Raw genomic sequence first — 25,951 nt, 5'->3', positions numbered from 1 at the left:
CTCTCAGCATTCACTTCACAAGTCAAATGTTTTTTAGGATCACCTAACTCCAAGAACAATTCCATCCATTTCAGTTTTCTAAAGGACTCCTCTTTAATCACTGGGTTTTAGGGTCAGGTGATCACCATCTCTATTAATTCTTTGCATTTTGTCATGACTGTCTCAGGAATTCCACTCTCTCTGCAGTCTCTTAGGAGTCTACAGGTCACAAGGAACTCTCAGGCCTCTTGTGTCAGCGCGCCGGGAGAGGTTATTCTCTCTGGAGTTGTTTAGATGGGAAGAGGCCACTTGAAAAGTTATGCTCATAGGAAATAAGGAGCCCTTTTTCATTTTAATTTTTATGAACTTAGCTCTAAGGAATCCTGAGCTAACTTTTCAAAATGTCCTGCCTTCACTCTTCTAAGCTAAGGTTCTGAAGCAAATACTTGTTGATTCGGGCCTGCTGGGTTGTTCTCACTCTAATCAAATCCTTTAGGATCCTCATTTTTAAGAGCAGAGAAGGTCTCAAGTCAGTTTGATCTCCCTGAGCAGAGGGTTCCTGGCACACACATACTGATGTATGTCGATGGTGGGTCATGGGGAGTAGCAAAGTGTGTATAACAAAGAGGAACTGAACAATGGTAACACTGTAACACAGGTGGTACAGAGACAATTTAGAGTCGTGAAGGAGGAGAGTGAACTTGGATCCAGTCTGGACTGATATTGAATTCAATAAACAAAATCTGGTGAATGCAAACTTAGAAATAGAATATTTTGGGAAGTGATGAGCCTCAGAGTCAAGTGGATAGCGAGTAGTTTTATTTTTCTGGAATGGAATGACATAGGTTAAAACAAGACCCCAACCAATTACTTAGGTGTAGGAAAATGGCCCGTCTTTTCCAGAGTGTGGGATAGCTAGGATTAGATAGATCATTAAGGAACTAGCAAGTCAGGCTGGGATTCAGGGAAGACCTCCCATCCCAGTAATATACTGTAATATGAGCCAGGATGTATTATTCAGAGCCTAGTTAGAACCTTCAGGAAACTGGTTCCACTGATACGAAAATGCTGAAAAAGCAAAAAGCAACCAGTAGGTACTGGGGATGGTGGAGGAGGGGGGTGTTGGTGGGGACAGTAAGAAGCAATTTCCATCCCTTGAGGAAGGAAGAGGGAAGGAGAAGTAGCCAGAACTAGGATCTCCTAGAATGGGCCCCAAGGAGCTATTCCCAGGTTTCTGGTCACAAGATTGGACAGATATGGTAGAAAATGGTGTGAATGCATTTGGTAAGTATACTGTAGACACACTAGGAATGGTTAAGCACAGATCAAAACTAAATCTAGGCTTCACTTGCTCTTGAAATGAGGAACCCAAGAGATTTGGTCAATATTAGAACCAATGTACAGTCCTGAACCAGCAGAAGATGAAGCACCTTCAGAACCTCGTCTTAGAAGAGTTGAGGCAGGGAATATCTTGAAAATTTGGCATTGGATGAGGAAGAACATTATATGTTAATCTAAGATACATGAGATGACAAAAAGGCAGAACATAGAAAAGGGGCTAGGCAGGGTACCTGGAAAATGCTTTTATGTAGGCAATTAGAGCAGTCAGAAAAAGAGAGAAAATATGGTCAGAAAGGTAACAATTGGTTCAAAAAACACAGGTTCTAGGAAGACAAAGGAGAAAAAAATTTAAGCAGTGGAGCAAGGTTAATAAGTTCCCTAGAAGAGTTAGAGGAGAATTGAGAAAATACCATTGCATTTGGTGTCCTTGTTTCAATTGTCAACCTTTGGAAAGAAAGTTTCCATGGAGTGATGAGGACAAAAATCTACTGCCCTGGTTTGACAAAGGATTATGGTGTAGAAAGCGTAAACAGTTTGTGTCGACTTCTCTTCTAAGGTACTGACTGTGATAGAAAGGAGAAAACAGGGTTAGAATCTGAAAATGAGCAGTGTCAGTGAAAGCCATGAGAAAGGCTGATCACATATGTAATCTGAGGAAAAGGATATATTGGAAATAAAGAATATAAGCATTCAAAAAAAAGGGAAGGAATTAAGTATAGAATAGAAAGATGCCAAAAAACAACAATCCATCAATGGGTCAAACCTAAATTTATTCTCCTAAGAAAACTGTTGAGCTATGCCTTTGGTGGAGGTAGTTAGCGATCCTTATTAAATATCCCAGCAAATCATTCTCTTTTTACCTGGAAAGTGCAGAAAGTTGACCTACCATCAAGGGAGATCCCCAGGTGTTATCATGGAGGGAAACTGTTTCTCCCCACCTGATAGAAAAATGCAAATACATGCAGAGAGAATGAATATAATCATCTCACTCTTAAGCAACTTTTGTTAGCTGTTTAATTCTCAAGTCATTCGAGTCTAGCAACTGTCCTGACCAGTCCAGGGAAACTACACTTGCAAAGCCATCAGTGATTTTCATGTTACTAAAGTCAATAGAGGGTTTCCTGTCTTTGGTTCATCAGAAGCATTGGCTTACCACTCTCTCCTAGCTTCCATGACAACACCCTTCTGGTTCTCCTTCTACCTAGAGCTTTCCTTCCCCTCCCTTCCCCTTCCCTGTTCTCCACTACCTTGTCTCATTCTTTGTCTTTTTAATGACTCATCATTTTCTACCCAAATCTTAAATGTTGGAATTCCTTGGTACATTGTCCTAGGCTCTATTCTAAGACATGGCTTTAAATACCATTATAAGCCAATAAAGATTATAAATACCTTTAGATGCCATTTATATATAACAGCTCCAACCCAGGTCTTTCCTCTGAGTTCCAGCTACAAGACTTACTTAACATCTCCAGCTAGGTGTTCATATTAGCACCCTAACTTCCCATTCCCCCAAAACTGTTTCTCTCCAGTTTTTCCTATCTCAGTAAAGGGTGTCATTATTCACCAGGTTGTTTAAGCCAGACACCTAGAAGTCATGCTGGATTCTTCTTTAACAACTTCCAGATCCAATTCAACAGCAAATATTAAGTTTTCCTCCAAAATGTAGTCAAATAAAAATGACTTTTATTCTTCTTTTCACTGCCATCACCATCTCACACCGTGACTATTGCAATGATGATCTAACTATGTCAGGTGGATTTGGGCTTCAACTTATAGGACACTCAATTCAAAAGGTTTAAATAATGAGAATATTTATTATCTTGCATAACAAAATATTCATAGATTGAGCATTCCCTAGATTTTCAAATTAGTAGCTCAAAGATGCCATCAAAGAATGAATTTCCTTCTCTTTTACTGCTTTGTTCCCATGGGACTTAGGGAATCAAGGGGAACCAATGCAAACCTGAAATTCATGCTGCTTCCTGGGTCATAAGAAAGTACTTTGTCTGTGACCCAGGATTCTTATGTCTTCTGTCAGCCTCCATGAAACTGTGGCAGTCTAACTTGTGAGCTTGCAAGAAGGGCAAGATCCCAGAGCCCTTCCCAAGTTAAGACCCCTAGAGTCCCTGTTACCATGCACTTGTAGTTATACTTCTGTTTTTGCTTGTGGAATTATTCTCTGATGCTGACAACTTGCTTGAACTACCTCTGCAACCATGCCCTGTCCACACCTGCTAAGCAGGACTTTCTCCAGGTCCTGAATCTCATGACCAATTTCCAACACCTGGCCACAATTTTCAGGCAGGTCAAATTCCAGACAAACCCTGCCCAATCTTCTCCACGGTATCATTTTATTAACCAAATTACATCATAACTAAGTTATTAACATATTACTAATGAGAATACCCTGGCATCCAAATGTAATCATTAAGTGGTCAAATATCCACATTTGAACCTTCATTGCTGTGGGTGGTCTTGTTAAAGAAAAACAGAAAGCCAGTGACTTTTTCTGACCCACAGTCCTTTGGTTTTGTTAAACATTCATGAATTGTGATTGGACTACAAGATGGATGTAAAGTGAGCCCCAGTCTCTGAGGCCACACAGAAAGCTTAGAAAATGCAACACAATCGTGTTAATTGAATTAAGAGGAGGGAATATTGCCATCACCACTTTGCCATACATATTTCAGACACAGCATAGAGCTTCCCAGATGACAAGAACAGATGTCACACAAGCAATGGTGTCATAATCATGTGAAATCATTTGTGTGCAAACTGCTTAACAATTAACACTAGGGCAGTGATAGCTTGTGTAGTCATTAAGGTCACAGGTCTAAATGAAATTGTCATCCTTTTAGAGTTTGCTTCATATCTAATAGTAATATTCATCAAAGAGATGAGAATATTAACTACAATTAGAAAAATGGCACCTCACCCTTACTTTATAAGTTACAAATCTCTTTTCACATTAGCTGTTATATGTTATCCTCACAACAATTCTTTGAGACAAGTACTCTTAACTCTGTTTTATAACAAAAAAAGGAGGAGGCTCAACCCTAGAACTTAGCAATTTGACAAAACTCAGCAAAAGCACACTTATGCATTTTAAATATTTTCCATCAGAATAAAAAATGGTAAGCAAATATTCAACTCTAGTTAATGCTATATATGCTGAAGTATTTAGGGGCAGTATACTAATATCTGCAAATTTACTCTGAAATCCATCAAAAATGTAAGTGGATCAGTGAATGGATAGAGTGATGGACACATGAATAGATATGTGATAAAGAAAATGTTAATGATTAAGTTTAAATGGTGGGATTATGGGTGTTCACTGTAAAAGTCTTTAAGCTTTGCCGTTTGTTTGAACATTTTCATAAAATGTTTTGGAGAAAACTGGAGGCTTAAAGAAATTAAATGACTGTCTTCATGTTACAACCTGAGGCTGGACTGAGACCCAAATCCAGTTCATCTGATCCTAATTCCCATGCCTAACGTGAGTATTTTAGAAAACTATTATTGTTCAGTGTTTAAGGGAAAGCATTAGTGCAGGTAAGCACTAAATTCTGGTTAACTAAGAGCTCTGCAAAACCAGGGTGATCTACCATAAAAGGGATGATATGTAAGTAAGGAGAATGCATTTTTAAATCCCGTACTGATTCATCTCAGAGAGTTTTGTCCCTTTTATAGTAGTCCCTTTGGGGTGTTTGACATTTATGGTAATGATGCTGTCTTGCTCAGAGCATTGTTGCCCCTCTTACGGGAGCACTTTCGGAACTTAAAATACCTCACGTATTCTCAGTGATGACAAACCTTTGTCCAAAGGTTTAAAAAAGTTAAACGTTTAAAGATTAAAAGATCCAAATGTCAGCAGAAGCCCAGTCAGGTGAATGAAACTCAAGGTTTACAATGTCATTTCTGTGCAAAGCTAACAAGTAACTCCAGGGCCTTGGATATATTTTTGTTTGGTTGGTTGGTTAATTTTGTATTTTAAAATGAGATATGCCCTCTAAACTAACAAAACTATTTTTCTTGTGTGACACAAAAATTATCTCTGAAACCTACTCTGTGCCAGGGCAGGTCAATGGCAGAGTCCTTCCTGTGTCTCCCCCATCCTAGCACTTACCAGTCCTCATGACAGCCACATGTTTAACAGCTGGCTTCTCCAATAGACTGGACACTCCAAAAGCACAGAGACCCTAGAAACTGTCTCACCATACCCCCCAACGCAGTGCCTTTGTTTTTATTTATAAACAATTATTAAAGAGTCAATGAACGAATAAGTCAACTGATGGACTAATCATGTCGATTGATTTGAGAACTGACCTGACCATATCTTGAGTATATCAGGCCTAATATTTCTACTGCAGTTTAATTTGTTTAGTATGATGTCCCATACATGGAATTCTATGCAGAAACTGAAAAGTAGCAACACCATATGTACAGGTAACAGGTTTTCTGTGGATTTTTTTTTTCTGCCTTTTAATTACCATTAATACTTCTTGGCTACCATTCTTGAGTTCTCTAAGTAGACAGTTTCATCTATTGTAAAGAGAAATCTTACTTTTCTATATTTGCCTCTTTTATTTTTTCCTTTCTCTACATTTTCTCTACTTTCTGGTACACATCTCACTGAGATAAGTAACAAGGTAGCCTGAACCCCTCAGTCTTGGCGCTTTCAACTTTTCTACCAAATATAATGGTAACTCTTGGGCTAAGTATGTAGTGTTTATTGTGGCCGTAAATAAATTTGTCTTTAATACACTTTTAGAGTTTTACTGATTAATGGATTCTGAGTATTACTGGATTTCTTCTCACTATGTTTTAAGCTTATGATATGCACTGTTTCATGTTACTGACTACTGTGATGAAGTAGCCAAGATCCAAATTATGTATTTTGCTGCAATGAAAATAATAATACGTACTCTCCAGATTACTGTGAAGTTGGGAGAAAACTGACAAGCAGATCACCTGAAAGTGCTGGTTACGTGGTAGACGCTGGTGAAAGATTCCCATTGCCTTTCTTGGATTTCACTCAGCTCTAGAGAACTGTGTCGGCTCCTCCTCATGCATCTGGGCACATTCTGTCCCCAGGTCCTGCCCCTGCTTAGGTATTGTCTTTGCATTTCCGTTTCCTGGTTTGGCATATCTCTGGGTCCTGGGGTTCCTCATCTTCCTTCATCCCTGGCTCAGAGTTGGCTTCTTTTCAGACTGTGGCTCTGGCTCTGGCTCTGGCTGTGCTGGCACTTAGCTCCTCCTCTACTTACACACAGCCTCTTCCCCCAAACCCACTTCCACCTTACCCTCCCGCCCCCAACCATGGATCTCCCTAGAACTCTCCGCCCCCACAGTTCTGTACTGCTGCCACTTGACATCAGACGCCAATAGCGACTTCTTGCCAGACATGCCAACTGGGTTTAAACCCTTGGGTTTGACAATAAAGAAGAGAAAGGAATTGTTTACAACAAGAAGTTAGGCCAAAAAATGAATTTTAGAAATTCATTTGAGATTGATGATGTCACCCCCATAAAACCACTCCTTAGGAAATCTGAACAAAATGAATGAAAACTGACTAGTTGTTCTCATTGAGGCTGGACCCCAGGATTCTGATCTTGATTCAGGATCAGGAAATTCACTTCTGTGGGGGTGCCCTGGTCCTTCCTGGTTTCCAGCTGACTGCAGCCAGCTGCTTCCACAGCAGGAGGAATTTCCTCCGTGGTGCTGGGGGCCCATGACCTGAGACGTGGGGGAGAGATCCCAGCAGACGTGTTCCACACGGACCATCCGTGAGAATGGCTGACCTCCACCTGAATGACTTGCTGCTGCAGCTGGACCGTGAGGCTGACCTCCCCAGCGGTGTGGCGCTGGGGTCGCTGCACCTGCAGAATGCCACAGTGGGAGCCGGCACCAGCTGCCAGGTCGCTGGTGGGGGGACCCAACAGAGAGGGAGGCATCTCTCATGCCCCCCGGGGGTTGTCAATGTGATGGTGACCCCTGAGGTGGAAAAATTCATTAAAAATGAATAATTTCTCAAAACCACTACAGGCAACTCCCAGGTACGAAGCCTAATTGAATGCCACTTTTTAAGAACCAGTTTAGTCCTAAGTTAGAGGTGGCAGAAATCTTCATACTACTTGCAAATCAGCTGCGGTGCTTTAGCCAATTTCTGCAGTGTTCTAAGTTCTATTAAAGCTTACACTGAAAATGCTTAGTTAACAAATGTACTTTATCAATACAATACAGATAAGTGTTCACCTACTATTTTTAGGCAATAGCTAGGCAACCCACTGTGTTTCCTTCATCATTTTAGCTACTGAGGTGCTAGAAGTCTGTACTCTAGTAAGAAAAAAAAAAAACACTTATTTTTTACTCAGGTTTCTGATATAACCATTTTATATCCCTCCTTCCTTTACTGTGTTAGTCTTGTCATTTTATTCTTGCATTATTACGTAAAAACAAACAATCTTGTCATTTTATAATTGCATTATTGCATAAAAACAAACAATCACTTGGGGTCTTCATTGGGTTGCATTTGTGTAGTTTTTAAAAAGAAGGAAAAAAGTAATTTTCCCTTTTACTCTCCCTATAGAAAGGCTAGCAAGGCCTTACAGGTTGAGTTCCGAAGTTTACTGTCTTTAGGGGAATTTGCAGTTATTTTGTATTTCAAGGACTAAAGCTCTAAATAATCCACCCACCCCACTGTCGTGCTGCCCCAAAACTGTGTTTGGAAATGCTCAGCACTTTTGAAAACGACAAAAAAGTAGATGAGCATCTGGACTGGAGACTTGTGCTTTGACTGATAAGGATAAAAGACAGAGTAAGTGGTATTGCTTTTCCAAGCCCTCAGAACTGGGAGACAAGAGAGGGGACTATGGGTAGCAGACATATGGGTTTAAGTCCTATGGGTTTAAGGAGGCATGTTCAACCTCCCATCCCACCGTGGCTGGGAACTCAGCTTCCAAGGTTTCCCTGGGGTCTTCTTAGCCAAGAGGGGGTCTGTTCAGTCTGTAAGGGGACTGATAATTTCATTTTTATTCTCATCCTGAAAAACAGCAGAGTGTCTACATGGTAGAGCCCAGAATGAAAGAACAAGTCACTGTAGGGGTATCTCTGCAATCCTCATTAAACATCAGAGCCCACAAGACAAGTTTTGGATTATTTCTGAAGCTAATCATAGAGTAAGACACTCCATCAACTGGGAACCAGACTCCTTCCTGTGTTGCTGGAACAGAGTTCTATAAGCTAACAGAGGTAAGGAAAATATACAAATTAATATTTGGTTTTGTATGTCTTACAAAATCTTGCTCAAAGACAGATTTTGCTTGCTACTTGGAAAAAGAAAACCTAAGATTTCTTTCATTCCAATGGTTCAGCAATTCACACTTATATAACTGGATTTATCTTTTATTTTATCCACACTATATAATATTGTAAATTACCATACAATCCTTTTAGGAAATACATAAGCTATGAATAAGTACAAGATAAGCAAGTTTGAATGCTTTGCTTGTATCTCCCCAGAATTTCTAAGGCATTCAGTTTATGAGGCTTTGACTTGTAAATATAATGCATAGTTCAACTTTTTGATCTGAGGCACAAAACTTCAATCCGGCAGAGGGATAACAAAGCTTCAGCTTTCCATTTCTATCACTGCCTCTTTACTCAATATTTTCTTGAAAAGGGAAGGTTCCAAGATGACCAAATAAGAACAGCTCCAGTCTATAGCTCCCAGCGTGAGCAATGCAGAAGACGGGTGATTTCTGCATTTCCAACAGAGGTAAAAGGTTCATCTCACTGGGGCTTGTCAGACAGTGGGTACAGCCCACGGAGTGTGAGCTGAAGCAGAGTGGGGCATCGCCTCACCAGGGAAGCACAAGGGGTCAAGGAATTCCCTTTCCTAGCCAAGGGAAGCCATGACAAATGGTACCTGGAAAATCAGGACGCTCCCACCTTAATACTGTGCTTTTCCTACAGTCTTAGCAAATGGCACACCAGATGATTATATCCCGTGCCTGGCTTGGAAGGTCCCACGCCCATGGAGCCTCTCTCACTGCTAGCACAGCAGTCTGAGATTGAACTGCAAGGCCACAGCGAGGCTGGAGGGGGGTCTGCCATTGCTGAAACTTGAGTAGGTAAACAAAGTGACCAGGGAAGCTCTAACTGGGTGGAGCCCACTGCAACTCAAGGAGGCCTGCTTGCCTCTGTAGACTCCACCTCTGGGGACAGGCTGTAACTGAACAAAAGGCAGCAGAAACTTCTGCAGACTTAAACGTCCCTGTCTGACAGCTTTGAAGAGAGCAGTGGTTCTCCCAGCATGGAGTTTGAGACCTGAGAACGGACAGACTGCCCCCTCAAGTGGGTCCCTGACTCCCGAGTAGCCTAAATGGGAGACGTCTCCCAGTAGCAGCTCACTGACACCTCATACAGCCAGGTGCGCCTCTGAGACGAAGCTTCCAGAGGATCAGGCAGCAACATTTGCCATTCTGCTATATTTGCTGTTCTGCAGCCTCTGCTGGTGATACACAGGCAAACAAGTTCTGGAGTGGACCTCCAGCAAACTCCAACAGACCTGCAGCTGAGGGTCCTGACTGTTAGAAGGAAAACTAACAAACAGAAAGGACATCCACACCAAAACCCCAACTGTATATCACCATCATCAAAGACCAAAGGTAGATAAAACCACAAAGATAGGGAGAAACCAGAGCAGAAAAGCTGAAAATTCTACAAATCAGAGTGCCTGTTCTCCTCCAATGGAACACATCTCCTCCCCAGCAAGAGAACAAAGCTGAATGGAGAATGACTTTGATGAGTTGAGACAAGAAGGCTTCAGACGATTGGTAATAACAAACTCCTCCGAGCTAAAGGAGGATGTTCGAACCCATCGCAAAGAACTAAAAACCTTGAAAAAAGATAAGACAAATGACTAACTAGAATAAACAGTGTAGAGAAGACCTTAAATGACCTAATGGAGCTGAAAACTATGGCACAAGAACTATGTTACGCATGCACAAGCTTCAGTAGCTGATCCCATCAAGTGGAAGAAAGGGTATCAGTGATTGAAGATCAAATGAATGAAATGAAGCGAGAAGAGAAGTTTAGAGAAAAAAGAGTAAAAAGAAACAAACAAAGCCTCCGAGAAATATGGGACTATGTGAAAAGACCAAATCTACGTCTGACTGGTGTACCTGAAAGTGACAGGGAGAATGGAATCAAGTTGGAAAACATTCCTCAGGATATTATCCCTGAGAACTTCCCCAACCTAGCAAGGCAGGCCAACATTCAGATTCTCACAAAGGGAAGCCCATCAGACTAACAGTGGATCTCTCGGCAGAAACTCTATAAGCCAGAAGAGAGTGGGGGCCAATATTCAACATCCTTAAAGAAAATAAATTTCAACCCAGAATTTCATATCCAGCCAAACTAAGCTTCATAAGTGAAGGAGAAATAAAATCTTTTACAGACAAGCAAATGCTAAGAGATTTTGTCACCACCAGGCCTGCCTTACAAGAGCTCCTGAAGGAAGCACTAAACATGGAAAGGAACAACTGGTACAAGTCCCTGCAAAAACATGCCAAATTGTAAAGACCATCGATGCTAGGAAGAAACTGCATCAACTAATGAGCAAAATAACCAGCTAACATCATAATGACAGCATCAAATTCACAATAACAATATTAACCTTAAATGTAAATGGGCTAACCGCTCCAATTAAAAGACACTGACTGGCAAATTGGATAAAGAGTCAAGACCCATCAGTGTGCTGTATTCAGGAGACCCATCTCACGTGCAGAGACACACAAAGGCTCAAAATAAAGGGATGGAGGAAGATCTACCAAGCAAATGGAAAGCAAAAAAAAAGCAGGGGTTGTAATCCCAGTCTCTGATAAAACAGACTTTAAACCAACAAAGATCAAATGAGACAAAGAAGGCCATTACATCATGGTAAAGGGATCAATTCAACAAGAAGAGCTAACTATCCTAAATATATATGCACCCAATACAGAAGCACTCAGATTCATAAAGCAAGTCCTTAGAGACTTACAAAGAGACTTAGACTCCCACACAATAATAATGGGAGACTTTAACACCCCACTGTCAACATAGACAGATCAATGAGACAGAAAGTTAATAAGGATACTCAGAAACTGAACTCAACTCTGCACCAAGCAGACCTAATGGACATCTACAGAACTCTCCACCCCAACTCAATAGAATATACATTCTTCTCAGCACCACGCCACACTTATTCCAAAATTGACCACATAGTTTGAAGTAAAGCACTCCTCAGCAAATGTAAAAGAATAGAAATCACAACAAACTGTCTCTCAGACCACAGTGCAATCAAACTAGAACTCAGAATTAAGAAACTTACTCAAAACTGCTCAACTACATGGAAACTGAACAACCCGCTCCTGAATGACTACTGGGTACATAACGAAATGAAGGCAGAAATAAAGATGTTCTTTGAAACCAATGAGAACAAAGACACAACATACCAGAATCTCTGAGACACATTTAAAGCAGTGTATAGAGGGAAATTTATAGCACTAAATGCCCACAAGAGAAAGCAGGAAAGATCTAAAATTGACACCCTAACATCACAATTAAAAGAACTAGAGAAGAAAGAGCAAACACATTCAAAAGCTAGCAGAAGGCAAGAAATAATTAAGATCAGAGCAGAACTGAAGGAGATCGAGACACAAAAAAAAACCCTTCAAAAAATCAATGAATCCAGGAGCTGGTGTTTTGAAAAGATCAACACAATTGATAGACCACTAGCAAGACTAATAAAGAAGAAAAGAGAAGAAAAGAATCAAATAGACACAATAAAAAAAATGGTAAAGGGGATATCACCACTGATCCCACAGAAATACAAACTACCATCAGAGAATACTATAAACACCTCTATGGAAATAAACTAGAAAATCTAGAAGAAATGGATAAATTCCTGGACACATATACCCTCCTTAGACTAAACCAGGAAGAAGTTGAATCCCTGAATAGACCAACAACAGGCTCTGAAATTGAGGCAATAATTAATAGCCTACCAACCAAAAAAAGTCCAGGACCAGATGGATTCACAGCTGAATTCTACCAGAGGTTCAAAGAGGAGCTGGTACCATTCCTTCTGAAACTATTCCAATCAATAGAGAAAAAGGAAATCCTCCCTAACTCATTTTATGAGGCCAGCATTATCCTGATACCAAAGCCTCATCCTGATACCAAAGCCTGGCAGAGACACAACAAAAAAAGAGAATTTTAGACCAATATCCCTGATGAACATTGAAGCAAAAATCCTCAATAAAATACTGGCAAACCAAATCCAGCAGCACATCAAAAAGCTTATCCACCACAATCAAGTTGGCTTCATCCTGGGATGCAAGGCTGGTTCAACATACACAAATCAATAAACATAATCCATCATACAAACAGAACCAAAGACAAAAACCACATGATTATCTCAATAGATGCAGAAAAGGCCTTTGACAAAATTCAACAGCCCTTCATGCTAAAAACTCTCAATAAACTGGGTATTGATGGGACGTATCTGAAAATAATAAGAGCTATTTATGACAAACCCACAGCCAATATCATACTGAATGGACAAAAAACTGGAAGCATTCCCTTTGAAAACTGGTACAAGACAGGGATGCCCTCTCTCAACATAGTGTTGGAAGTTCTGGCCAGGGCAATCAGGCAGGAAAAAGAAATAAAGGGTATTCAATTAGGAAAAGAGGAAGTCAAATTGTCCCTGTTTGCAGATGACATGATTGTATATTTAGAAAACCCCATCGTCTCAGCCCCAAATCTCCTTAAGCTGATAAGCAACTTCAGCAAAGTCTCAGGATACAAAATCAATGTGCAAAAATCACAAGCATTCCTATACACCAGTAACAGACAAACAGAGAGCCAAATCATGAGTGAACTCCATTCACAATTGCTTCAAAAAGAATAAAATACCTAGGAATCCAACTTGCAAGGGATGTGAAGGACCTCTTCAAGGAGAACTACAAACCACTGCTCGATGAAATAAAAAAGGACACAAAGAAATGGAAGAATTTTCCATGCTCATGGATAGGAAGAATCAATATTGTGAAAATGGCCATATTGCCCAAGGTAATTGATAGATTCAATGCCATCCCCATCAAGCTACCAATGATTTTCTTCACAGAATTGGAAAAAAACTACTTTAAAGTTCATATGGAACCAAAAAAGAGCCCGCATTGCCAAGACAATCCTAAGCCAAAAGAACAAAGCTGGAGGCATCACACTCCCTGACTTTAAGCTATACTACAAGGCTACAGTAACCAAAACAGCATGGTACTGGTACCAAAACAAATATAGACCAATGGAACAGAACAGAGCCCTCAGAAATAATACCACACATGTACAACCATCTGATCTTTGACATACCTGACAAAAACAAGAAATGGGGAAAGGATTCCCTATTTAATAAATGGTGCTGGGAAAACTGGCTCGCCATATGTAGAAAGCTGAAACTGGATCCCTTCCTTAGACCTTATGCAAAAATTAATTCAAGATGGATTAAAGACTTAAATGTTAGACCTAAAACCATAAAAACCCTAGAAGAAAACCTAGCCAACAACATTCAGGACATAGGCATGGGCAAGGAGTTCATGACTAAAACACCAAAAGCAATGGCAACAAAAGCCAAAATTGACAAATGGGATCTAATTAAACTAAAGAGCTTCTGCACAGCAAAAGAAACTACTGTCAGAGTGAACAGTCAACCTACAGAATGGGAGGAAATTTTTGCAATCTACCCATCTGACAAAGGGCCAATATCCAGAATCTACAAAGAACTTAAACAAATTTACAAGAAAAAAATCAAACAACCCCATCAAAAAGCAGGCAAAGGATATGAAAAGACAATTCTCAAAAGAAGACATTTATGCAGCCAACAGATACATGAAAAAATGCTTATCATCACTGGTCATCAGAGAAATGCGAAGCAAAACCACAATGAGATACCATTTCACACCAGGTAGAATGGCAATCATTAAAAAGTCAGGAAACAACAGTTGCTGGAGAGGATGTGGAGAAATAGGAACACTTTTACACTGTTAGTGGGACTGTAAACTAGCTCAACCATTGTGGAAGACAGTGTGGCGATTCATCAAGGATCTAGAACTAGAAATACCATTTGACCCAGCTATCCCATTACTGGGTATATACCCAAAGGATTATAAATCATGCTGCTGTAAAGACACATGCACACGTATGTTTATTGCAGCACTATTCACAATAGCAAAGACTTGGAACCAACCCAAACGTCCATCAATGATAGACTGGATTAAGAAAATGTGGCACATATATACCATGGAATACTATGCAGCCATAAAAAAGGATGAGTTCATGTCCTTTGTAGGGACATGGATGAAACTGGAAACCATCATTCTCAGCAAACTATCGCAAGGACAGAAAACCAAACACTGCATGTTCTCACTCATAGGTGGGAATTGAACAATGAGAACACTTGGACACAGGGTGGGAAACATCACACACTGGGGCCTGTCATGGGGTTGGGGGAGTGGGGAGGGATAGCATTAGGAGATATACCTAATGTAAATGACGAGTTGATGGGTGCAGCACACAAACATGGCACATGTATACATATGTAACAAGCCTGCACATTGTGCACATGTACCCTAGAACTTAAAGTATAATTTTTTTTAAAAACTGGGATATATATATATATGTGTGTATATATACACACACACACACACATATATATATATATATATTTTCTCATTATCCTAGTGTTTTCCAGAATTCACTCTTACTACTTTTACTTTTGTATTTGGGTTAAGACATATGTAATTTCTTAGGGTGTGCATCAACTTTCCCCAAAAAGAAAACAGAAGGGAAGACTTTATCCTTTTTTAATTTGGTCTTTGTTCTTTCAGTTAATTGATTTGTAAGAAAGTTTTATGATGGGCAATATCTGAATCAGGACAGTTTCCAGAATTTATGGTGGATCAAGACACAGGTAAGTAAGTTAGTTTAATTGTACCAAGGATACCAATAATATACCCAAAAAAGTATCGTGTGTAAAAGTCTTCTCAGACTTCCTGTTATGCTTTGAGAGAAAAAGCAAACGTAGCAAAGAATACCAAGTGCTCTGGACTAGACCCTGCAACCTAATCAATCAGAACATGAGGAGCAGGTGCTTCCCTCCTGAGGGAACTCATGTTAATTGGACCCTCAGTTACTGATGTATAATAACCAGGATGGCAATGTATTTGTTTACAACAAAAGATGTAGAAAACAGCAGACTGAATCCTCTTGTTTGTTCATTTGCCACCCTGTAGACAAATCTACAAGGAAAGCCAAATTATTATCAGAGAGAAGTTTGACAAGATGAAAGTCAAGCAAGGAGAGCAAGCTGGGCGATCTTAACAGCTGCTGCCACCAAGCCAGACTTGGGAACACCAGTCTAGTCCCCAGGGCTGTGCTGGAAACATTAGCCAGTGTTGATTTAAGTGGCATTGTTTGCTATACACTCATAGATCCTAATGAGTACATCATACTTCCTAATGTATGAAGTGAAAGTATTATTTCACTTATTTTAATTTTACATTATTTTATTTATTATTTGACACTACAATAATTATTTCAATTATTTTATATTAGAAAGTAAAACAAATTTTAGTTCTGAGATATAATTGAAAGCATTGTGACTATCTAAAATTTTTTTAAAAATATGCCACAACGTATATTAGGGCATCCTGTTGCCACAGGATCCCAGTACCATGATGGGGCCAGAAGTCCTCTAACCTACTGGAGCCCACATGAGACAAAATTAGCATTACAACTTTGATAACTGGCTGACCATCAGGTGTGTGGCGTGTCCTTCTGACCCTGCTCTGGCTTCTGGGAATCTATGCCTTCCGATGTACTCATTGTCAGCTTGGACAAATTTATTCTAATCTTTGTTTCCCATGGGCACAAAAAGACTTTTTCTTGTCCAGCTTCCCAATGGCCTTGCTTACTGTAGATATCCATTTGACTTCTGTCGCTTCTCCATTCGTTTGACCAACCGTGTCCTTGATCTATCTTTTACATTCAGGCTTCATCTTCATATCAGTTGCCCTCTGAATGCCAACACCTTTTTTCTGCTTTGTCCATCTGAAGTTGTAGAATTTTACATAAACCTAATGATGGCAATATTTTTTGTTGAGCATCTTTATGTTTTACGGTTACTAAAGTAGTAAAATTTGTAGTTGACCATAAAAGAATAGTTTTGGCTTGTTTTAAAACATTAGCAATTTCTACTACAATGTTTCACAGGCTTAACACTTACAGTAAATGATAAACATAACAACAGAATATTTATGAAATATGACCTTTCCTGAAAGTATATGGTTTTACATTTCTTATTTGTTAAAACCTACAGGATATAGGTTTTAATTACTATATAATTATTTTATGGTAATTAATAATTACTTTATGGGATATAATTACTAGTGAAACATAAAAGAGGCTGATAATTACTGTCCACGGGCATACAAATGTAGAACAATATATCTTTAATTACTTTATCAATAATTTTACTATAGAGGCAAAATAAGGCAGAATCTATATCATCCCCTCTGAAAAATATTAAAAGTTAACCATGTTCGTTTGTATGATATACTTAAAATGATTGTTATGAAGTAACCAAATATCCATTAGATTGTTTGTATTCTTGAATGAACTATATTTTTCAAAATGATATGTGACCATAATAATATTATCATAAAATAACTAAAACCCCCATAATTCTTAAGTGAAACTAAGTATACTCTAATCCACCAATGTCGGTATTTGGAATGGGTCATTTGGTATGTGTTGTGATAGACAGCTAAGTAAGAATAGAGATTCAAGGGGAATTTGGAAAGAAAATCATTCATTTAATTAGAATGTAGTAGCTTCAACAGCTTCTTTCTGGTCCACATACTCGTTCTTTGGGTATATGAATATCTTAAATAAAGCTACCTTCAGAGTAACTTTCACCTGACAGGCATCTCTCTCTGAAAAGTATGTTAAATGGGATCCCTGCTTATATAATTTAAACGTTTTAAGAGCAATCCTATTTCTCTATGCCAGTTTTATGGGATAAAAAGAAGGGGAGAAGGCCGGGTACAGTGACTCATGCCTGCAATCCCAGCACTTTGGGAGGCCAAGGCGGGCAGATCACCAGGTCAAGAGATGGAGACCATCCTGGCCAACATGGTGAAACCCTGTGTCTACTAAAAATACACAAATTATCTGGGCGTGGTGGTGCACGCCTATAGTCCCAGCTACTCAGGAGGCTGAGGCAGGAGAACCGCTTGAACCTGGGAGGGGTAGGTTGCAGTGAGCCAAGATCGCGCCATTGCGCTCCAGCCTGGGCGATAGAGCAAGATTCTGTCTTTAAAAAAAAAAAAAAAAAAAAAGACGGGGAGAAAAAAAGAACACTTTTATCATTAGTCACATGTTTACTGCCGGTAACCTGTACTAGTTTGTTTTTATTTTGTTCCCCTCACACCCCCCTCCCCACCATTTTCCCTACAGATCCACACTCCACCCTTTTTCATGTGCAATCAACCCCGGAAAGTTGGACAGGAAGTGAAAGATACCAACAGTCCCCATGTCCCCTGGCTTCTAGTTGGGTTCGGCCAGGGACAGTAAGCTTGTAGTGGTTATTCCCTCAGCTCCCTTCCTACAGTGTCACCACAGGCAAGCTGCCCTTCAATGCTGTGAGGCCGCGCTCTCTGCAGACCCCCTCTGTCTCCAGGATCAGAACCGCTCGCCCCTTCAGGTGTGTGTGGTAAAAGCTCAGGATGGTGCTAGCTCCCGGGTACCACTGGTAGACTACATCCTGGCACCTTCATCTGTGCTGTGGTCCCAGTATCTCTGCTCAAATTACCCCATAGGAGTGTCCCATCCATTTCTTCCTGGGATTCTACCTCAAAGTTTATCTTCATCATCAGACAAACTATCTTCATCGGACCCCTTCCAAAGCAATGAAATGAGGATTCCAGTATGAGACTCTACTGAACCTGTGTGTGCTACAATAGTGAGGTTAACACTTCAGTTTTTAAAGTGTAGGAATTTAGAAAGAAATTCCAATTGCCAAAAGACAATCACTCAACTTCTTCATCTAAACTGTAATTAAACTTTGAAATAATTCTCCTCTTTGACATATATAATCATACCTTTCTAACAGAAAAGTCAGATTAAGTGTTTTAGACCTAATATCCTAACTAGAAGTGAAAAAGTTTCTAAATTAAGACATGAAGGCTTTAAAATAGACAAGAACACCCTGAATTGCCTTTCTCTTATCAGTGTTTTGCATTATCACTCCTAATAATAATATTAAAAATAATAACAGGTAATAAGTATTGAATGCTTAGTATGTGTGAGGACTGTTTCAGGTGCTTTTTGCATATTATGTCATTCAATGCCTCCAATAAATCTGTGATGTAAGGACTGGTATTACCCTTGTTTTACAAATGAAGAAATAAAGTATGAAAGATTAAATAACTTGTCCAAAGTTGTTTTCTTTAAGTTGCTGCCTTCATGGGTTTTAGAATATAATAGTTATTTCTGCCCAGAAAAATCACATGTACAAATACTTATCTTTAATTAAAACCCATGTTTACTATCACCTCCACATTGCTAACAGATTTCATCCAAAGACCTAGATGTTATAATCATTGAGTTTTCTATTTTTTCAACTTGAAAATTTGTTCTGAATCATAAATTTGTAATTCTGAGGACTTCAGCAAAGATGTTTACAATCCTGAACATTTCTTTCAAGAAATTTCCACATGTATTGGCATGTTGGAGCTGTTGCTGGCAAAATAGGAAAATCATTGTATTTAAGTATCATGTTCTTAAACATCATTTCAAAGTTAAACTAATGAAAAGATTAGTATTATCTTAACTGATGTAAAAAATCATCTGCTTAAAACTAATTTGGGCAACCAATGTACAAAAAGGCTTGACAGTGGCATCTTGTCAAGTATGTTACAGGAGTACCAAAAAGAAATATATTGAGGGTGTGAATCTTTAAAAAACTGAACTGTGAATACATGTCTCTTTAATACATTTCTGTATTTTAATCTAGTCTGTCATCTTGCAGTCAGAGGTCCAAGGAGCATTTCTACTTCTATGTAACTGTAGAAACACAATAAACCTGCTTTTCTGGCCCATTTCAGGCAAGCAGTGAGCGACAGATTGCAACTTGGAAGCCAGATCATGACCAATAGCTCAGCTGCCTGGTGATAAGGTTAAAGGTATACAATCATATTTTCTGTTTCTGTGTCATGTCTGTCACTGAAACAAAATCTTGCTGCCAAAAAGTTCTTGCTACTAAAAGAAAAAGAGTTAACTCTATATTCTGAGTTACAATTAACTCTCAAATAGTATAAATAATAGTTTTTAAATCTCTGCTATGTCATCGAAATATTAAATAAAGGCAATAAATTTTGTTTTCAATCCAACATTTTGGTCACAGTGTAAATTTGAAGACACTATTTTGTACAAATTCGTTTGTCATGACTAAAATACAAAGGAATAACATGCTCAGAAAGAAGAAAGCTAGAGTACCAGAGAGGATCTTAAGGATTATCTACTTTAGAAGGTGAGGTCAATAAAGATGAAACAATTTGAGTATTCATTAATGGAGTGATGTTGTTTCTCATATTGATAACCACAATCACTTCTTGTTTTCATTCAGCCTTCAAAATCTTCTGGTTCTTACGGCATTTCACTAAATGAGACACTAAAACCCCAGTGCTTAAAAACCCAAACCTATATTAGCATGTATATGTGGCCTTTTCAGTCTCTCTCAATATTTTACCTAATATATATTGGTTATAATTAATATGTAAAGCCTCATTTAAACTAATGAATGATTATCCTTCCCAATTTTCAACACGCAAGTTCTCCAATTAATAATATGCTCTTTGTTTATCTCTATTTAACAAAATTAGTCTCTATTCCATCTGTAGCCTGGAATATAATGAGCTTTTATTCAGAGGTTTCAAGGACATGAACTTATTTGTACTAATGCCTCTGCGTGAAGAAAATGTTTCATTGCATCCATATTTCACCAATGATAGCAGTAGAGCCAGGGCTGCTGACTTCTTCAAGGTCATGCCAAGGATCATCAGCCAAATCTAGGGAGCCAGACCTCTCAGTCCCAGTTCTCAATTAATCTATGATTTTGATACTAATGTCAAAACTGTGTTAGTATTAGATGAATCAGAGTTGCTCCACCCATCACCCGTTCTTTGCCACTCATTATTGAAAAACTGTGAACTAGCACTTCATGGGTATTTGGTAAATCTGTTGAATGTACAGTTAATTAATCTCTTAGTCACTAATCTCATTTCTGTGCTTTTGTTCTGTTCCTTAAATACCTTTCACATTTGTATCCAAAATAGATAGATGAACAGTAGGTGTTTAATCCGTTTTTGCAGTGAAAAAAAATGAATGCTTAATACAACTTAATGAAATGCCATCATAGAAAAAAATCTATGAAGCCACAAAGTGAATTCAACAAGTTAGCAGCTACCTCTCAAGTGGGAAGAAAAGAGAAAGGAAGCCTGCAGAGTGGCTTTAATTACATATGTAAGTTTTGTATTCCATTAAAAAAATTGGAGATCAGAAACAATACAGCAAATCCTCCCAATTTGCTTGATGGGCTCCCTTGGTATCTGTTGCATTGTTTTCTGAGATTTGAAATATTTCATATTTTAAAATTTTAGTAAAGCAATGCTTCTAAATTTCAGTCATTGGATAAAAACTTTTAAAGAAAAAAAAAAATCACAAAGCTTCAAAATGTATCTGCAGACCCAGTTTCAGAAAAACTGAAATAAGGTGTTTACTGGAGGAAGAAAATTAACAGAATTTTTTCTTCTCTGTGCTTTGCTAATTTTGCTGTGTGCTTGGAGTTCAGGATAACAGAAAGTGTGTCCCCATTGAACATCTGTACTTTGGGGGCTTGACTAGTACCTTATTTTCACTTACTTTGTTATTTCACTTACTCTTTTCAGGCCTTCTAGTCCTTTTGTGAGCTCATTACTAATCTGAATTTGTTCAATGTCCTTAAAAAATTCTAAGTATAAACAAGAATAGGATATGCAGGAACAATGAACCTAAGGTTTTATTGTGGTATTTTGGGATTTCTAATATACAGCCAAAAGGAAAAGAAAGAGAAAAACATACAGTGCGTGAGTTATGATGAATTATATTGAAGGTTGAATACTTTCATTTACTTGAATGCTGAAAATGGTTTTATAAACAAGTGAACTCAATGTACTCACAGTAACCCTCAGACAATACTCTCACTGGTTAGTCCTTAGGTTTAGAATAATTCGCATAACTGTAGTTGGCATCGTTCTCAAGACAAAGAAAATAAAGTCTAAGGAGGTTAAGTTCTGTACCTGGGAGGCCAGGAAATGGCATGAATACTACCAGTTGTCTTTCTGATCCTGGGGCAGACATCAGTAATCAATCATCAGATTCTTTGACATATGAAATAAACCTAGTTAGTGACCAGGTGCAGTGGCTCACGCCTGTAATCTCAGCACTTTGGGAGACCCAGGTGGGCAGATCACTCGAGGTCAGGAGTTGGTCAGGCCAGCCTGGCCAACATGTTGAAACTCCATCTCTACTAAAAATACAAAAACTAGCTGGGCGTGGTGACTGGCACCTGTAATCCCAGCTACTCAGGAACTGAGGCAGGAGAATCACTTGAATCTGGGAGGTGGAGGGTGCAGTGAGCCAAGATTATGCCACTGCACTCCAGCCTGGGCAACAGATCGAGACTCCAGCCTGGGTGACAGAGTGAGACTCCATCTCAAAAAAAAAAAAAAAAAATTATTTTAATTTAATAAATAAATAAACCTAGTTAGTAGGCCAGTTCCAGACCAAGAACACATAATGGTCAGGAGATAACAAGGAAGCCAGATTACCACCCCGTCACCACTCGCACCCAGCCAGGTCTATCACTACTGCTTCTTATTTTGACACCTTTTTCCACATGACTTCATTCTCATAAATGCTCTTCTTCAAGAAAAATAAGCCATTTATCCAATTGATGACTAAAGCCACTCTCCTTTCCTAGTGACACTTTGCGGTTGATGATGACTGAGAATCCTGTCTTCATACTTGATTCCCCCCATGAGCTCACATGGTTGATGCAAACGTCTCTGCTTGCTCTCCCGGGGCCTGGTGCCCCAGGCAGGCTCTTGCTTTCTCTGGCCAGCCCCACTGCCTAAAGCCATCTGTCTAAACATGGAATCCCTCAGCCCACATTCCCTCATTGCTCATGTTCTGCCCCTCTCATCTGTCTGCGGCTTTGGGCTTGGCAAACACCAGGGAAACTCCTCGTGGCTTTACCTGTATTCTGAGTAGCATTTAACCATGGAAAACTAGAAGTTTCATAACAAATCGTGTTTTAATCTTCTTTGGGGAGGCTTCTCTTTCATCACCTGCTGTTAGAGCAACAGGCAAAAGAGACATAGAGAAAGAAATAGGTTATTTTGAAGGGGAGAACTAATGAAATAATAATGATGGATGTGTACGTTTGTCTTTTAGCTTAAAAAATGCTTATGGAAAGCACTTGGTATTGCAACATGGTGGATGGGGAGTGGAGATTCATCTTTCTCTAGCCTCTTTGAAGGTTTCTACAGCACAGAGCCAAGGGTTCGGCACCAGTGGGCTAGCTGGGGACACTTTCTGGAGTGCTGTAAGCTTTTCTTTACACCTGACAGTAATAATTTTGAGAAATACATTTTCCCCCATTTTTGTGGATTTAGGCTTAACATACGGAACAATGGTTTCTACCTAACTCAATTGACTAATTAACCAACTCAAAAGTAGGCACTGAATGGCCAAAAGCCACTGCCATTTCATTCCGTTTCACCTGCCCACATGCTAACACTATATAAGCACTGGAAAGTATTAGGAATTTGAGTGAGGAATGCTGGCTGGGGGAAAAAGAAGAAAATATCTTCCAGGCAAACTCCTTCAAAGCAAAACCTTGATGACTCCTTCTTCTCCCTCTATTCATCAGTTTATTCATTCAACATACATTTATTACACTCCTTACTTAGGATAGATAGAGACAAGCATTGATTACTAAAAGATAGATAACACTAAAAATTAGGTGTAAACATTCTCATTTCCAGAGCACCTAACATATAGCAGGTAAGTTCATATCCATTCCATACTCAATCCTGTGATATAGGGAGGTATTATTAATCTGTCTTTTTCTAAGCAAGTGATAAAATGGAGATTTGGGGAGGTTATGTAGCTTAACCTCAATCTCAAAACTAAACCACGGCCTAGAGCGGATTTAAACTCAACCCTGACATTCTACCGTATTGCCCCCAACCCTCACAATTAAGTGAAAGAAAGAAACATGTAAGAGTGCACTTCCCAGACCAAAGTCCTGGAGTGTTTCCCCACTGTTTGTTCATATAGTTTCATAGTTTTGGGTCTTAGATTTAAGTCTTTAATATATTTTGATTTGATTTATGAGTATGATGAGAGATAGAGGTTTAGTTTCATTCTTCTGCATATGGATATCCAGTTTTCCCAGCACCATTTATTGAAGACTATCTTTTCACCATTGTATGTTCTTGGCAACTTTGTCAAAGATGAGTTGGCTGTAAATACCTGTTTTCATATCTGGATTCTCTATTCTGTTCCATTGGTCTGATGTCTGTTTTTATGCCAGTACCATGCTGTTTTGGTTACTATGGCTTTGTAATGAATTTTGAACTCAGGTAGTGTGATGCTCCCAACTTTGTTCTTTTTGCTCAGGATTGCTTTGGCTATTTATGCAAATAAATTCCATATAAATTTTTGGATTCTTTTCTATTTCTTTGAAGAAAGTCATTGGCATTTTGATAAGGATTGCATTGAATCTGCAAATTGCTTTGGATAGTATTCTCTCAACAACATTAATTTTTCTAGTCCAGAGCATGGACTATCTTTCCACTTATTGTGTCCTCTTCAATATTCCTCTCAGAAGGATTGTTTTATAGTTTTTCTCATCTAGATCTTTCACTTCTTTGATTAGACTGATTCCTAGGTAATTTATATTTTTGTAGCTATAATAAGTGGAATTGCTTTATTGGTTTCTTTTCCAGATTGTTTGCTGTTGGTGTAAACTCCAGGCAATCAAAGCAAAAATAGACAATTAAGATTACATCAAGTGGCTCCAGTGGTGAAATCAGTTAGCACACGGTACTTATAAGATTACATCAAGCCAAAAAACTTCCGCACAACAGAGGAAACAATGAACAAAGTGAAGAGACAACTCACAGAATGGGAGAAAATATTTACAAACCATCCATTTGACAAGAGATTAATAATGAGAATATATAAGGTGCTCAAGCAACTCAATGGGAAAAAAAATCAAATAATCTGATTTAAAAATGGGCAAAAGATTTGAACAGACATTTCTCAAAAGAATACATACAAATGGCCAACAAGTATATGAAAAAATGCTCAACATTACTAATCATCAGAGAAATGCAAACCAAAACCACAGTGAGATATCATCTCACTCTGTTAAAATGGCTTATATCAAAAAGACAGGCAATAGCAGATGCTGACAAGTATATGGAGAAAGAGAACACTCATACACTGCTGGTTGGAATGTAAATTTGTACAACCACTATGGAGAACAGTTCGGAGGTTCCTCAGAAAACTAAAACTAAAACTACTATATGATCCAGCAATCCCACTACTGGACATGTATCCAAAAGAAAGGAAATCAATATATCAAAGAGGTATCTACACTCTCATGTTTATTACAGCGCTATTCATGATAGCCAAGATATGGAATCAACCTAAATACCCATCAACAGATGAATAGACTAACAAATTGGGGTACAGATAAACAATGGAATATAATTTAGCCATAAAAGTGAATGAAATCCTGTTATTTGCAGCAACATGGATGGAACTGGAGGCCATTATGTTAAGTGAAATAAACCAAGCACAGAAAGACAAATATCACATGTTCTCCCTCATATGTGGGAGCTACAAAAAGTGGATCTCATGAAGGTAGAAAAGAGAATGGTGGTTACCAGAGGCCAGGAAGGGAGCGGGGAGGGGAGAAGGAAAGTGGGGGAAGAATATACATATATTTATTGCTATTGAACTGTATATTTAAACATGGAAAGAGTGAATTTTGTATGCATATTTTACCTCACTAAAATCTATTTTTTAGAGAATGCATTTCCCTTGAAAGGGATTAATGCTGTCATGCAGATGTGTCCATGATGCTGTAGGAGCACATGGTGGAGAGCAACATTCTTTTCAGGGACTTCCAACCCTCACTGTTATGAGGGCTAACATGTGAGAGACCCCAACATGGGAAGAGGGAGCACAAGCATTATTTTTATTCATTTTAAACTTTCTATCAATTTAATAAATATATTTTTAGGAGAAATGCATGTGTGGCATAGTTTGTAAGTCCTTACATATATAAAAGTCTTGTTGCTAACAGAAGTTAACTGAAACATATGATTTGGGAAGAAAAGAAGCAAATTAATACAATTTCCATAGCGAACACTGCGGATTCACTTTTGTTGTTGAGGATGAAACCACAATTTAGGAG

The 25,951-nt window shown here is 38.8% G+C and overlaps 1 long non-coding RNA gene and 1 other non-coding gene across 3 annotated transcripts in view; both read left to right on the top strand.

The window, feature by feature from the left end:
* Positions 1-25,080, top strand: part of LOC119620084 (uncharacterized) — a 485,174-nt gene extending 460,094 nt beyond the window's left edge. For both annotated transcript variants that reach the window (XR_005236529.2, XR_012091946.1), the window contains 3 exons: positions 8,374-8,571; positions 15,249-15,331; positions 24,474-25,080. This is a non-coding gene — a long non-coding RNA (uncharacterized lncRNA). The remainder of the gene's footprint in view (positions 1-8,373; positions 8,572-15,248; positions 15,332-24,473) is intronic.
* On the top strand, positions 6,827-6,920 carry LOC119620135 (small nucleolar RNA SNORD116). Its single transcript, XR_005236599.1, has one exon. It is a non-coding gene; the product is annotated as a small nucleolar RNA SNORD116 (small nucleolar RNA).
* Positions 25,081-25,951: the final 871 nt, after the last annotated feature.

The sequence above is a fragment of the Chlorocebus sabaeus genome, chromosome 3 (assembly GCF_047675955.1).
Source record: "Chlorocebus sabaeus isolate Y175 chromosome 3, mChlSab1.0.hap1, whole genome shotgun sequence".
Lineage (NCBI taxonomy): Eukaryota > Metazoa > Chordata > Mammalia > Primates > Cercopithecidae > Chlorocebus > Chlorocebus sabaeus.
Note: the sequence above shows the minus strand (reverse complement) of the source record. Positions and strands in the feature narration are given on the sequence as shown.